Genomic DNA, 15926 nt, shown 5'->3' on the forward strand with positions numbered 1-15926 from the left:
CTTCATGACCTGAGATAACCTCAGGGTCACACAAAGGGGTAACGGGTGCAATATTCGGGTGTGTCATGTTTTCCAATAAGCCGATGTTTGAGAGTGTTTATAGATAGCATGGGCGTCGAAAGCGGGGGGACGGGGGACGCCCCCCCCCCCGCCGGCAGTCGAGGAATCCGGGGGGGGGGGACGTCGCCTCCAAAAAAATCGGCCATAAAGGATTTCAAAAGTGACTATTTATAACGGTCATTCAATATGGAGTCATGTCCTAAACAGAAATAAACCATTTTTAAAAGAATACTGATGCTGGTCAGTTCGACGGTACAACTGAGAACTCAGACACTTCAGCGGCTCAGGTACAGCACACCGCTAAAGTAATGTAGGGTTTTACCAATCTCAACGGTTGGCTTTGACTGGCGATTGTTTAATGCGGAGCCTGATCGAAAAGAAGATGTCATTGATGTCAATAGCTAAAGTTGCAGCTGCAAGAGTGACGATACATATAAGCTACATTCAAAGTTTCATTGTAGTCTGGCTAATCGTTCCTAAGCTTCATAAGCAGAACATACCCATGACTGAAACCCCACATTACTTCTGCTGTGGACTGTGCACCCACCAAAGGCTGAAGTTCGGTCCTCTGGGTGGGGTGACAGCTGCATAAGCCACACATTCGAGTATTCACAATACAGGTGGCAAAATGTGGATCCGAGGACCCGGTCCAAAGACCCAGTCTGGACCCATATGGGTCCAGACCGGTTCCTGGAAATTTTCTGACGGGTCCAACCGGGTCCTACCATAAACCATACCTACATCTTGCACACTACACATGATTGCAAAATATAAAGTGAATGGAAAGAAAACATTTGCTCGTGTACCTATGTTACTTTGCACACTGTAGCTTATGAGTATTCCCAGTGGGAAAAGGGTGTGTTACATGATGCAACTAATGCATTATTAGATAATTTGCATTATTAGACTTTTGGGGAACGGGTCCAACTGGTTCCGATTCCAACTTGGACCGGGTCTGACTGGTTCCAGAAATGTCCAGTCGGGTCTGGTTCGAGTCTGGTTCCCAAAAATTTTCACCTTTTGCCACCTCTAATTCACAATACTCAAGCAAGACCCCCACTTCTAAACGGCCATCCTCCCGTGCTAGGCAAAACGACAGCCGAAGGGGCTCACCAGTTCACCATGACCTTAGAGTACCTGATGCTGGTGTGAGAGGTCAGAGGACCTCGTCACGGTCTGGGATTTTTTTTATTGGGTTAGGACTTTCCGGTCTGACGAGACCATTTCAGAGCCGGAAGGAGATGGGAATTAGGGGAGGGGGAGGGGGACATTTGGTCTGGGTGAGCACCCTGGTGAGTCGACGAGGCTGAGCCCGTCCAGAGGGCAGGCCGACCAGCACCCCAAGCACACACCAGTCACCGCACCCGGTTACGGGCGTGCTCTTATCGGGGGTTCCCGCGTGGGATAAAGTTGCCCGTCCAGCCCGGAACAAGGAGTTGAGGCGTGGAGGAGAGGGATTTGACTGTCCTGAGGATAGAAATGACGGAACGGTGTGTGGTATGAAAGGGTCCAGGAGGTTTGAATACTCAATGTGGGCCTATATTGGTCTGACCTCTTTACTGATACAACCACCGTCCACCCCAGTCACAACGGTCAACAGAACCTACAGCTCTTATCCCACCTGCCCACGATCGGCTAAAACGGCTTCATAAATTTCGACTTACCAGTTAAGAGCAATGAGCATGACTTCAAGCCAGAGAATGTCGACTCTGACTTCGGAGTCGAAGTACAAACGACTTCGGTGACTCCAGCTCCGACTTTGGCCAGAGCTGTCAAGTCAAGCTGACGAGCTGTGAACCTCCGGCTCCGATCCCGCAGTCCTGCACTTGCACTACACAAAATTTCAAACTTCTAGGAAATAAGTTATACGGTTAAAGGACCACATTTTTTTAGAGGACTACTTGACTTTGTGACCAGACCTTAGTTAAGTGTTAAGGAGCGGACCTTAGTTAAGGAGCGGGTTGGATGCCACATTTCGAGTCGGGAGACGTCACTGCAGACTTCGAAACTCCAAAGTGACTTTATTAAGCGGATTAATAAACTATGAATATCCATGGAGAAAATCCGGGAACAGCTCAAGCCAGTAGCGGCGGAACACCTTCAATTAAGGGGGGGGGGGGGCACTGCCGACTTTTGGTCCCATTCTTTCCATGCATCGCCCATAGGGCTAATGTTAAAATGCCAAAATCAAAAGGGGGCACGGTGCCCCGGTGCCCTCCCCGTTCCGCCGCCTATGGCTCAAGCGGCCACAATAAGCGGCTGGATTTATTATCCGAGGATTTATCAAGCAGATTCCACTGTACAGCATTAAAATATAAGTCCACTGCAGGGCTACGTTGCTAATGGGTAGGTAGTAGGTACATCGAATAGTGACTATTTGCTTAGTTTTGATATGGCCCGAGTTTTGATATGGCCGTGAGGAAAACAGTGGGTTCTAATACCACCCGGTCGGTATTAGAACTGCCCTACCGGCCGATTACCTACTGACCGGCCCGAATTTATACGGGCCGGTCTTACGGTCATTATTGATACGGGCCGGGCAGCATTTATACGGGCCGAGTTTTCAAACGGACCGTAACGTTAAACATACCTAAGTGTTAGTGTTCTATAAAAAGCAAGACTGTAGAGCTTTTGCGTGTAGATCTTTTGCGCTGATGTTGATATTTTATTATACAGAATAATTATATTTTTAAAAACACTTTGGATAATGGGGCTGCGGATTCCGGCGAGCGGGGAGGCAGGGCATGTGCAATTGCAGACGGTGAAAATCCCAATGTGTGCAAACTGCAAACACTAATTTTTGCACATCCACATTTCATTGCGGGCTCATGCGGGCTAATAAGGGCTCTCACAGGCGCTTGCTTGTCTCAGCCCGATGCTCGAGGGCCCCAGCCCGAGCCTGATGGCCCCGCACCGGAACTTTAAGTCCTAAACAGGTACAGTCCACAGCAGAAGTAATGTGTGGTTTCAGTCATGGGTATGTTCTGCTTCTGAAGCCTAGGAACGATTAGCCACACTGCAACGAGACTTTAAATGTAGCTTACATATATCTTCACCCTTGCAGCTACAACTTTGTCTATTGACGTCTTCTTTTCAATCAGTCCGCATTTAAAAATCGTCGGTCAAAGCCATCCGTTGAGATTGGTAAAACTCACACATTACTTTAGCGGTGGGCTGTACGTGCGGGTGTTATCTTGCAGGTTATCTCAGGGCCCCATGGGCCAGTATCGAAAGGCTCTCGCCGGCTCTTAACCCGGCAGTTGCTGGGGTATTTCGCCACCCACCGTTTGCTGGGGGGGGGGGGGGCGTTAAACGCCCCCATGGCCGATAACTCGAGAACCAATAGGTGCAGCGAAACGCACGAGGCGGCAAACGAAAGAACGCGACGAGACGCTTCAGATGAGTACTTTAAAGTTGAATTTTGAGGTCACAGGTCAGGTCCAGGTCAGGTCAAACACCTGAAATCGGGCTTTCAGTAGCATGGACTTCAGGACTTCGCAATGGGCGCCTCTCGTCATAAACTCTGTCGAAACGGTGCACAATCCATCATATAAGGCCTAAAAGAGTGTCAGCTCCATGCAGGGGTCAGTCAAGCATAGGTCACGGTCAAGGTCAGGTCAACCGGGCAGGCACATATCCCCGAAAATAAAAACTGATATTCGCAGCCTGTGACACATGGTATACGGGTAATTTGGGGCGTAGAACACGATGGTGACATGCATTTTATCATATGTGTACGTGTTTGGCTAAAAAAGTTCAATTTAAGAAATGCATGTATCATGGTCGTGATGTAGTCACGAGAAATTGCCAAGACTCAGTTCAAGATTTTGGAAAATGCGGAACGATAATCAATAATCGACGATAGCCATTTGATTTTTCATGATATTGGCAGTCTAATGGCATTTACGGCATGTCTGTATGTCTACTCTGTGATTTTATATAATTTTTTGAACATATGCCGTTTTTGGTCGAAAACTCAGAAATCATGACGTCACTAAAACCTCGATATCTAAAAAAATTTCCGACCGATTTTTTTGAAACTTTGTCACAATAAACTTCGATTATTTTCCTACAGGTACCCCAAATTTGGCGCGCCTGCGGCGCGCCGTTTTTATGCTATGGCCCGGTGAAAAAAGTGGGGGCGTTTAACGCCTCCCCCCAGCAACTCGCGGGTTAAGGGCCCCAACCCCCTTAGGTCTCTTGGGGCCGAAGTCTGAGGGCCCCACACTGGTACCTAAAAGCCCAGTTATCCCAGCTGGCCCCACGCCAGTTTCTAAGGGCCCTCACCGGTTCTGGAGTGGTGAGGATGACCGGATACCATTTACTGAAATGGATAGGTCATCTGAGGTCAAATATGGTGAAAAGTAGTTTTTCCACGATATAATGTTGCTTAAAACTAGTAAATAGTGTGGTACCAAACTGTCATGACATGTCGATCGCTAGGTGCAAAAAGACCTGCTTGGGTCAAGACAAGACCTGACCTTGACGTGGGTCGAATAGTGAAAGTGACCTACCCACTACCGAGGTCTATCAAATACATGTTTCGAACCATCTCGACGGAAAAAGGATGGTACAAATTTTATGTCTAACGAGTTCAAAACGATTAAGCTAAAACGGTCGGAGCTTGGGCGGGGAAGCTACTCCGCCTGCCCCCCCCCCCCCATTCCCGTAGCGACGATAATGATTGAAGCCCAGAGGCTTTGCCTGTAACCGTACTACGTTGAATTATCGGGCTGCAAATGTAGGTACAGGTAATCGGTCGGCTGCCATTAACCCGCTCTGGGGGTGGGGAGGGGGGGGGACTCTACAGAGAACTCCCCTCGCTTTTCTGCAACATCAAACGACTGGGCGTATCCATGCACACGAAACTTGCAGTACCTACTACCTTGAACCTTCGGCTCCATCACTTTGACACCTCGTGTTCCAATGAAAATTTCTTCGCTTCTCATAGGTCAACCGAAAATAACGTCAGAGTGACGTCATGTTCGGCCAATTTCGATGCAAAACATTCAGCTACGGTAATCGCTCCCAAGAGCTTAGTTTCTTAACCCTCGCCGGCACAGGCCATTTTGCGTCCTTCGACGGCACAAGGGGGGGGGGGGGGTTGGTACGACCCCCCCTCGCGTTTGGCCCCTGATCGAGCTAGAGCTTCGCGGAAAAAAAAACGAGCGTGTTGCCCGTCACCAGAGGAAGCCGATGATACCCAATTTTAAGGTCCTAGGTCATCGGGTGACCTTCCAGGTCAGGTCAATGACCCGAAAACCGGGAAAATCGGGACCTGTTAGAAAGTTGTAAAGTGTGGCTGCTGTGTGGTTTTCCGGGGTGCTGATCACGAATATCGTGTTAGTTTTGCTCAGAGATGATGTTTTTAAGCATTTAGACCAGGTCGGGCCAGGTCAGGTCAGGTCAACCGGTAGGGGTTGTGACGGGTATTCGTAATACACTGTAAACCAAATTGACTAGTCTTGTGTAATATAACCAATCATCTCTTGGTATGTTTACCAACTGATACTTTTTAAACAAGCCGTTGTCTGGTGCATTGCTTGTCAGGTGACAACTATGAGTCAACAGTTACTATGCACACCAACTTCTCAGTATCCAGACCAACTCTACATTTGTTTCAACGTTTGTTTCTTAACCAGTTTTGGAAACTTGTTGCCGCATGGTTATTTAACCGGCGCCTAACTTGTACTAGTCAGCTGGTCAGCATACACATGGTCAGCTGCGCCTATGACGTCAGACTTGGCGGACCAATCAGCGGTCGCCGCCAGCCGTTAGCGGGCCCCGGCGCGGCGGTTTCGAACCAGCAGTTGTCGCGCGGCCGCCGTGCAGCCTGGAGCAGCGACGAGGGCTGTTCCAGCATTTGTGCAGTAAAAAGTGAAATCTGTGAACTGTGGTGTTCGTGCTGTGAGTGAGGCCCCCTCTGGCCTGCGGGACGCACTAATCGTGCCTATACCCGCGGTCGAGACGCCTCCCTTCCCCTGCGCGCGCAATGTAAGTGGGCCAGACCTGTGCATGCACATGTGAGCAGATGTTTTGCGGTCGGTGTTTTTTATATACGAGTATAAATACATTTATTTGCCTTTAATTCAACTCTTTGTGTTTTTAACTTAACTGATGGACATATATGAACTGTAAAAGCTAATCTGGTTGGCGATCATGATTTATTCGAATTATCTGCGTGATCGTGCAACTGCCATGATTGTTATGGTCAATGTTCAGGAAATATTCGTCATACGGGCATGTTATACTTCTGGCCTGATGCGGTGCACAAAACCATGTTCTTCCACATACGCAGCAGTTCTTGCTTCAAAGACTTATATGCTGACGGTGCACGATAGGTATACCCACTGGGTATACCTACCTCATGTATTTACCACATCCATTCGAAAATATGCACTCGGAATTGTCTCCAGTCAATAGTATTAATTACGTGACCGTAATAAATAGTAATGATCCCAGAAACTTCCGAATGGATGTGGTGTATGCATTCATTGATTATATAACCCATCAGTATTTCGTTTCTTGTCAGCGCAAGCCTTTGAGCAATAACTGATGCCAGTCATGGTATTGTGCACCACTTCCAGGCAAAAATAACCTGTCCGTATAGAAAATATTTCCTGAATCAGTATCGTCGCAATTGAAAACGAACGCGAATCGTAAGTTCTTAAGGTTATCAACGCAAACAAAGCGATTGTTGACAAGCTCGAACAGAGCGTTAGTACACTTACTTGTTGACAATTTGTAAGCTAGCAATGCCCAGTCAAGTGCTAGTTCATCAACAAACCAGGGGTTGGTGAACCGACAAGGAAACGAATACGCCTATCCAGAAGTTGGTAGGTCCACAAGGCCCAGACTAGTACTCAACAAGGTGACGCCTATGCGAATTGGAACAAAACTTGTAGACAAACTGTTAGTTTGTTGGCCAACAAGCCTGGGGTTGGTGAATCGACAAGGTATCGACAAGGTGACGCCTATGCGAATTGGAACCAAACTTGTAGACAAACTGTTAGTTTGTTGGCCAACAAGCCTCGGGTTGGTGAATCGACAAGGTATCGACAAGGTGACGCCTATGCGAATTGGAACCAAACTTGTAACAAGGAGCCAACTTGTAGATTTGGTTGACACGTATACGTGTCAACCGCCTCTGGCAGCTTCGTAACATGTTACGAAGGCACCAAAACTACTTCGTAAATGTTCAAATGGTTGGTAAATTCGAATTCAGCTCCAAAAACTAGCTTAGAAACATGTAAAACTCGAGAAAGTGAACCGAGGTCACCCGAGGTCACCAAAGGTCAATGACCTGACCTGACCTTCAGGTGACCTTGACACCCACCCTAATGTATGGGAGCAACATCAGTCACATGTTTGAACGTTTGAAACCACGAAAAGCTTGCAAACGCGCGGCTAATGCGAGCCGACATACGCCGAATCGCGATTTCGGCCAAACATGGTCACGGAAAAGAGGTCACAGGTCAAAAGTCATTGGGGTCAGGGTCAGCGGTGTAACTTTCTATATGTATGGGGGTGCAGGTGCACCCCCATCCCTTGAAAGTGCACCCCCATCACGTCAAAGTGCACCCCCATAGGCTAAGCGGCGCCCCACACGCCGCCCGACACCGATAAGCTCTTGAGCTGATGGCGAGGGTGATTTCCCGGCTACATTCCGTCTCGTGACCGGCGTCGTGCTGCTTGCGGGCTTGGGAAGTGTCCAGTCGTATCGTTCCCCAAAAATGGGTAAAAGGGGCACCCCGGCAAGAACGGGACTTTCTCAGCAAAAGTGGAGCGCCCGAGGCAGAAGTGGGGCACCTCCAACGTAGGTTGGGGTCGTCAAGCATAAGACTGGCGCCCCAGCGGAGGAGAGTCGCCCCCAGTAGGAATGAGGCACCTCAAGCAGAACATGGGTTCGCCCAGTAGAAGAGCGCACTCAGTAGAACACGGGCGACCCCAGCAGGAAGGGGCGCCTCACCAGAAGAAGGGCGCCCCAGCAGAAGAAGGGCGCCCCAGCAGAAGAAGGGCACCCCAGCAGAAGGGGGGCGCCCCACCTGAACAGAGATGCCTCCAGCAGAAAAGGAGCGCCCTCAGCACAAGAATGGCTCCCCAGCAGAAAGGGGGTGCCCCACCAGAAGAGGGATGCTTCCAGAAGAAGAGAGACACTCCAATATAAATGGGGCACCTCAAGCAAAAGTTGGGCTCATCCAGCAGTAGTGGGGAGCCCCCAGCAGAAGAGGAGTACCCCCAGCATAGGGCCGCCCCAGCAGAAAGGGGCGCCACACCAGAAAAAGGCGCCCTACCAGGAGAGGGATGCCTAAGGAAGAGAGGCGCCCCAATACAAAAGGGGCACCTGGAGCAAAAGTTGGGTTCGTCCAGCAGCAGTGGGGCCGGGGGGCGCCCCCAGCAGAGGTGAGGCGTCCCCAGCGGAAGTGGGGCATCCCCAGAAGAACAGAGGTCCCCAGCAAAAGAGCAATGCCCCCAACAGACATAACCAAGCACCTTCAGCAGAAGCTGAGCTGGCCGAGCAGAAGAGGGGCGCTCTAGCAGAAGAGCGCGCACCCGCAGAAGAGGGACGGTTCCACCAGAAGAGGGGCGCCGCCACCAGAAGAGGGGCGCCGCCACCAGAAGATGGGCGCCTCCAGCAGAAGTGGGACAGCCCCGCAAAAGAGGGGCGCCGCCCGCAGAAGGGGGCGCATCCAATAAAAATGGGACACCTGAAGCGGCAGTTGGGCTCGCCGAGCACAAGAAGGGCGCCCTCATTAGAAAAGGTCGAGCGACTTAAGCAGAAATTGGGCTCGCCCGGCAGAAAAGGGACGCCTCTAGCAAAAATAGGGCATACCCGGGAAGGGCAATGTCAGACTCCAGCAGAAAAGTGAGACCCCAACAGAGGAGGAGCGCCCATCAGAAGTAAGTCCCGCCGAGCAGAAGAGTGGTGACCTCAACAAGAGAGAGACGCGACCCCAGCAGTAGAGTAGAAAGGCGCCCAATAAAAAAAGGTGATTTCAGCAAAAGTGGGTGTCACCAGTCGCCGAGCATAAAAAGGGCACTCAGATTCTATAAAAGGTTGGAATAAAAAGGCAAAATGCAATTTCGTTATAAATTTAATTGATTGATTGATATTTGTGCAAACGAATTTAATGTCATTTCGTAATACCCAACTTTGTTCCATTGGATTCTAACATTGGGGTGTTTAGTGTTCATATGTACAATTAAAATTCATTTTATTTCAAAAGTTTTTGTACCTACAAGTAGAAGCCTCGACATCCGTTTATTTGTGCGCCGGTTAGAGGGCCTTGGGTAAATATAAATGAGCTGCAATCCCATTTGCAACATCCGACTGTGTTCAAACTAAATCGGAGGAACGCAAAATGGTGATCACTTTTAAGTCTGAATTTCGAAATATACCAACAAAGCATTTTACCGAAATTGAGAGACAAAGGCGCACACGAGGGGGGGCACACGGGCCCCTGCCCCCCCCCCCCATCCGAAAGGGGGCCATCTCAAATGGTTCTCAAATGGGCCCCTAATCTTAAGACCGCCGAAGACTGTCTAAAATGAGCTGAAATGACGATCAAAAAGACCAGGAGGGCCCAAATCGGACCCCAGAAGGCCCAAATGAGGTTATACAGTGAAGAATTTAGGCGTACACATGGATAGGCATCTGACATTCGGCAACCACATCGATCACCTCGTCAGAAAATGTACCGGCACTCTGTTAGCTTTAGTCCATGCTAGTCACGTCATACCTCACTCTGTTCTTAATCAAGTCGTGTTGTCGTTAGTTCTGTCAACCATCCGGACATACTGTATGTCAATTTATGGAGCTTGCGGCATAATCCAGCTTCATCGCATTCAGAAACTGATAAACTTCAATGCCAGAGTCGTGTGTCGTAAGAAGAAATATGAACACAAAAGTCGTGAAACACGTCTAGGATTTCTGACAGCGTCAAAACTAGTCTAGAAAAAAGTTAAATCTCTTGTCTGTGATCTCGCTACGAATCATTGTACTGACTTTTTATGTCGATGTGCCTAAATAAATACGCGAATTGACAAAGGGGGTGCTGCCCCGCTCATACACATCCGGGCCAACCCGTGACTAGCCTCCTCTTCTAGCTAGCCGGGGTCGGTCGGCCGGCCGGCAGTCAGGCGCTACCCGCGCTGATTTCTGAGGGCCTTGCATCCACGCTTATTAATCGAATATTCTACGTGATTGTAAAGATGGTGATAACTACTCACTGAATCGTATTTGAATGAAACATGCTGCGTAAACAAAAATGGAACATTAAATGCTTTGAAAATTGAACGGGCACTGAAGTAATTGTTTTATCATGCATCGACAGAAGCTAAGTTTCAAGTCAACCGAAAAATAATCGCGTTGGAAAACTTTTCGGCTGGGGCCTGGGACCCTTCGTCATGGAGGGCCCCAGTTTGCAGGTCGTGCTCCCCCTCCCGTTCAAAAATCCTGTGTGCGCGCCTGTTGAGAGATATGCACCATCTATTCTCCTTGGAAGCGCCCCTATCCTCATTGAAGGTCGCCCCCATCACCAAGTGCACCCCCGTCTCAAAAGCAAAAGTTACACCCCTGGTCAGGGTCATGAAATTCTCTGGGAACGTGTAAAATTGATCAATGCGAGGGTACTGAAAGTTTCGTCGCGATCGGCCGCTTTTTGCGCGAGTTATTCGCGAAAAACCTTAGGGGGGTTGCATCAACCTCCCCCCCGCCCCTGTGCCGGCGAGGGTTAACTAAATCATTTTTCTTAGATGAGAGAACTCAGAATACATACGGATCTGTAGGGTAAGGTTCCTAATTAGCGACCCCCTTGATTTGAACCGTCATTGCTCACGCTCTATGGGTGCCACTGTATTACTGGCTTGGTCTTCGAGGTCCTCGAGGAGATCGTACATTTTGCTATCAAAATCCATTCATTTTCTGCACCAATATCCACTACCTAATTTATTTGCACTGAGCATTTTGGCAAACCATTGCAAAAACGCTAATAGGGAACTCGTCCCGATTAGCGACCACGGTGAGGGTCGCTAATAAGTCTATGGGTTTTCCCATAATAAAAATGGCAAAAAAAAAATGCGACGCCTGCAAATTTGCAATATGGTTCCAAACAGGCAACTTATACGCAAAGCACTCAATCATTGGAACAGGAGCGTTTGTCCAACACCTTTATGAAGGTGAAAACTGATCACGTGATGCACCAAAGGGCCAAAGGCAAAAATAAGGCGAAAACCCATAGGGGAAGCGGGGGGAACACCGCCACTGTGGGAAACACCGCCACCCCATCTGGCGGCGAAAGTATGAACTATAAAGTGTAAAAATCCGTTATTTCCTATTAACCGCACGAAGGTAAGCGTCTTCTGATTTGTGTTCCGGTGTTTCAGTGTAATCGAAGCTCATTGTGGGCATTTAAAGAAAAATGCACATTCTCTTATAAAAATTCGATGAGTTGGGAGCACTTTTGAATGTCTTTAAGTAGAGACTCATTTTGATTTACTTGATTACATCGAAAAATAACTGATCGGCTTTGTCCAGTAAGATAGGTTTGCTTGAACCGTGTAGTACATTCTTGCCGCTGGCGATTTTTGCTTGTGATCACTTATTGGGGAACACCGCCACCCCGTGGCGGTGTTACCCCAATTGAGGTTGCGGTGTTTCCTGTTCGTAGCGTGATAAGTGATGAAATACCAGACACGCTTTATTTATGTTCGTAGATGTTCCTAAGTCGGGAATAAGCAGCTCATTTGACTTTTTACTTTATATTTTTCATGCATCCCGACCAAGCACTTGCCAGCTGTATAAAACTGGCAAACAGCTGATGAACCTTTACCTACCTATTTAGGTGTCCATTACCGATTATTTGCGAAAATTACCACTTACCGACAGGAAACTCATCGCACGCGATCTCTGAACAATTAATAGCTTTCGTAGGGATGGGTTGGGTTAACATCAACACCGGTGGCGGGGTTACCCACACAATTTGTAGGCGGCAAATATGCAAGGTATTTTTAAAAGTCGTGATATATGAAAACCTTTTAGGAGCATGCAAAATAAGTACCTAAAACACGTGAGCAAATGTTTAAATATTGTAACCAAGACAATAACTACCAAGAGACTTCACACATATTCTCTCATTTTGGCGAAAAGCTTAGGGGGGCGGTGTTACCCCCGCTTCCCCTATAATGCGGGCTATCTCGCATGATATTCGAGGCCCGCCCTGGATTCGGCATCGGCACCCCTGCAGTCGGTGACGACAGTTGGTATCACCCGCCACACATCGCAAACTTCAGCAACACCTCATCTTAATTTCTGTCTGTTTCCTTTCTTTCCCTTCTTGAGTTATTGCCTATTTGCGACCGTGTTGGGCGCAAATAGGAAATTGGGTTGCGACACATTTTTGACTACCATGTAGTGCACAGTAACGTGATTCACTACGGGAAAACGGCAATCAATTGGAAAAGGATTGTCGATTTAGAATAAAAAAGGTGCATTATCTTAATGTGCATCGCTTTTCATCAGATAGGGTCCAAATGCACACGTTTTGGATAAGAAACTGGCCATTTTTATCGCAACTCCCCTAAAACGTTCCACCAGAAGCACCGACAACCGGAAAAGAATTAAGTTTGATAACCAAAGTATGGCAGACCTTTTGACATTGTTTTTACCCCGATTTATCTTCCCAGCTTTTCTGTATAGGGAGGAAGGTCGCAAATAGGAAAGGGTCGCTAATTAGGCACCTTACCCTACAGTGGGGGAAGCCGGGGAAGCCCGGCATCATAAGCTCTTTTTGATTTTTATGACATACCTTGCGTGATGTATAAAATGTTGATACCCTGTTAGCTTGATAAGTTAACTGGCCGTGTTGTCCCAAACACGGTCGCCTGGCCGTGTTGTTTATGTTTTTTTTTAGATTTCACCTCTGTCGATCGTCCCCCCCATTCAAAAATCCGTGGCGACGCCCCTGCCTGCAGCCTCAACGAATAACTTCTAGTAAAGTTATCAATCAAACCAAATACCATCGACCTCCTAACCTTTCGGTAATGCCACCAGGCGCCAACAGCTAACAGCTCTGTCCGCAATTCATTGCTTTGTTAAGTGCATCTGTACCGGCCGAGCAACGAGTTGCCACGCGGCGCGCAGCCGGCGCCAAGTGCAGCTGCACCTAGCAACCGAAGAGCTAGCACGCGGCGCGCCGATTTGGCGCGCTTTTGGTTCCCGCGCTTTCCTGCTATTTGGCGGGAGACAGAGTGGCGGCGGCGGCGGCGGCGGCGGGAGCACAGAGCAGCCACCGGCAGTCGGCTCTGGTTGCTAATAAATATAATGGGGATCCACTGTATAATACCTGGTGGCGTCATATTACCTAGTGACGTCACATCGTGAAGATGTGCCGCTAAACACGACGCATTCGCCACCTGTCAAGCAAGCCTAAAACTAATAGTTTATAACACATATGCCAGGTGGCGCTACTGAGTCTCTTCAGTGGCTCCATCTTTTCTGTATTGTTTTGGATGATACGATTCTGGATGCTGCATGTTTGGATGTTTCGCTTTTGGATGAACCGTCCTTGGATGATACGATTCTCAGATATTCTCGTGCTGCCATTTTGGATGATACGGTTTTGGATTCTGCATCCTTAAATGTTTCGCTCTTGGATGCTCTGAGTGCTCCCAAAAGGGCCGATTTTGGATGTTATTTGGAGGTTTTGATCGCTGGATGCTGCGGTTTTAGTTGTTGCGTATTTTGGATGCTGCGCTCTTGGATGCTTTAATAGTCCCCCGTAACCTTGGTCCCGGTGTAACCTGGGTACTTATGAGCTCTGGTACTTATGAATGTCACCCATCGCCCCGCTCGACTTGCTTGGCTCTTGGCTCTAATGTTACGGCAGCATTATCTTGGCTGAGATCCTATAACTATCTGGTCTAGAACTTGGCCTAATCTTGGCTCTTATCCAAAACTTTGGCTCTTTAGTAGTGCGTAATCCGCTGATGGGGCATTCCACGATAGATCGACCAAAAAAAAATTAAATTGACACCCTCATATTTTATTTTTCGCTCAAAATTGGTGTATAGGGTAGAAATGGGCGGGAAAGCCAGCTGTGGCAAGGATAATTTTTTTGACCTACAGTTTTCGAGATATAGCCTCGGGCAATTCCTGGAGGTCACGCAGCAACCCTATGTTTGGCGGCTCATAACTCAAAAACTATTGATTTTTGTATACGGATAACTTTATGTCTTCCAACTCAAAATTAACCAAGGAAACTTTTGGCTATCTCGGATTTTCGATTTTCGAAAATTTTGGTCACGTGACCTCTTGACCTATTTTTTGAAGAGTGACCTTGACACTTTCCCACCTGAAAGTTAAAATTTGGTCTGATGACGATTCAAGCCTTATCAATGGTCGTTCATATGCGACAATAAAAAACATGGCTATCGGCCTGCATTGACCTCAGGTCAGGTCATCTTTGTGACCTGCCCATTATAAGTCAATGGCAAAAGTACCGGCTAGGCCACTAAAACGCATCGGACTGGTACAGTTACTTCATAATCATACCATATTAGGTTATTATTGATCACTCTGGTGCAATTTTGCATCAGTGACCCGCGGAAAGGTCATCCGAGGTCACATTATGACTCACGACATTCATATGCCTTTTATGTCTATATCTTTTGATAGAATAGGTATAGGGATTTGGGAAACACATCAATTAGTTCACTTTGGCCAGGCGCATCATGCCATACGCAGCCTTATATGTTAAGGTCATTTCGTGACCTTGACCTAGGGTCAAATTTTGGTCAAATTTCATATTTGACCTTTCGAAATAAAAACTTATACAATTCGATCCGACTGGAAAAAGCAAACACGATGGCGCTATTTTATACATCTGACTTCATAAACATAATAAGATATTGTCGAAAAACGTTTTTATTCCGTGAAAAATGTTTATTTTCAGCCAGATTAAATAATATTTTGGCGAGGTAAAGGCATTCGAGGTGCATAGACACGTTGGCGTAAGTACTTGTAGGTACCTAAGCAATTCACGCTCATATGACTCGGTGTTGCGGTCATTTCTACAGGTACCAATCTAAAAAAAATAGCATAGGTAGATATGTGATGATCAGCAGTTTCGTACATTTGGCATGAATAATAATCACTCACATAAAACATTTTCCTATGTACACCCTAATCGGCACGCACGGCACACAGCAAACCGACAACATATTCACAACAACACAACACAACATTGGTCCGATCCAACAGTGCAACTTTCCAAGCTCGTCTACTTTGTATGTGCTTATCTAAGACACTTTGACTTCCTTGCCCTCCCGATCTTCTGAAAGCTCGTGGACGCGGACTGTGGTCAGGTCAACTGGACAGAATCTGTGGTACTGTCTCGTCCCCTTCACAGTTTTGGCCCTGGCGAAGCGAGCTTTGAGCTCCGTAGCCGCCTTCACTACCTCCCCCTTAGCCACGAAGAGGAATTCTATGGCGCTGACAAATTGCTGGCTTAGAAAGTCATACATGTTTTGGGCGGTCAGAATTTGATCAGAAACCGTGCGCCGTAGACTCTCGCGGTACGTTGCGCGCTTGACGGTTCCACCGATCCCGTCACAGGCTCCTTTGCCGTGGGAGGTGGCGAAAAAAATTCCATTCACAGGGAACCTGAAAGTCGTCAGCATGGCTGCATACGTTTACGAAATTGAACTTATTTTTGTACTGCCCTCCACAGCCGTCGCTAAAATAGTGAATCTTTTTTAGCCCCGGTACACGGTTCTTGATCATCGGCACCAGGCGGCGTAGAAATGCGTGCACTGTGACGGTGGTGTGTTTGGTGCAGTCAGATATTACGCAGTAGCTTTGATGGTAT

The 15926-nt window shown here is 47.8% G+C and overlaps 1 long non-coding RNA gene across 1 annotated transcript; it reads left to right on the forward strand.

Moving 5' to 3' along the window:
* The first annotated feature begins 561 nt into the window (after positions 1–561).
* On the forward strand, positions 562–15474 carry LOC122387774. The gene is made up of 2 exons (XR_006257670.1): positions 562–597; positions 15136–15474. It is a non-coding gene; the product is annotated as an uncharacterized LOC122387774 (long non-coding RNA).
* Positions 15475–15926: the final 452 nt, after the last annotated feature.

Source organism: Amphibalanus amphitrite, unplaced genomic scaffold (assembly GCF_019059575.1).
Source record: "Amphibalanus amphitrite isolate SeventyFive unplaced genomic scaffold, NRLGWU_Aamphi_draft 000298F_arrow, whole genome shotgun sequence".
Lineage (NCBI taxonomy): Eukaryota > Metazoa > Arthropoda > Thecostraca > Balanomorpha > Balanidae > Amphibalanus > Amphibalanus amphitrite.